The sequence below is a fragment of the Rhincodon typus genome, unplaced genomic scaffold, assembly GCF_021869965.1.
Source record: "Rhincodon typus isolate 14 unplaced genomic scaffold, sRhiTyp1.1 hic_rhity00000099, whole genome shotgun sequence".
NCBI lineage: Eukaryota > Metazoa > Chordata > Chondrichthyes > Orectolobiformes > Rhincodontidae > Rhincodon > Rhincodon typus.
Genome location: NW_025965737.1, coordinates 78,416 through 79,072, shown reverse-complemented (window position 1 = coordinate 79,072; position 657 = coordinate 78,416).

The window sequence follows — 657 nt, the reverse complement described above, 5'->3', positions numbered from 1 at the left end:
ATCCAACCAGCAATAAAAATTATGTCATTTGGTGAAGTTGAGATTTTTGCCTACTGAAGTGCTTATCTCACTCAAACAAGCATGTTAGTCAAAACAACATCTAAAGTTGAGTCATTTGGTGAAGTTGACATTTTTGACTTCTGAAGTACTTATCTCACTCAAATAAGGATGTTAGTCAAACTAACATCAAAACTTGAGTCATTTGTTGAAGTTCAATTAGGTCCAGTGATGTGCTTATCTGAGTGAAATAAGCATGTTAGTCAAAACAGCTTAAAAAATTAAGTCATTTGGTGAAGTTAAGATTTTTGACCTCTGATGTGATTTTTCGCTGAAATCAGCATTTTAATTTAACCAACATCAATAGATAGGTCATCTGGTGAAGGTGAGATCTTAGTCTTGTGGTATGCTTATCTCGCTGAAAAAAGCACGTTATTCAAAACAACATCAAAAGTTGAGTCATTTGGTGAATTTCAGACTTGTGATTTCTGAAGTGCTTATCTCTCGGCAATAAGCATGTTAGTCAAACAAACATCAGAACTTGAGTCATTTGGTGAAGGTGAGATTTTGGTCGACTGAAGATCTTAACTCGCTGAAATAAGCATATTATTCCAACCAGCATCAAAAGTTGAGTCATTTGGTGAAGGTGAGATTTTTGAA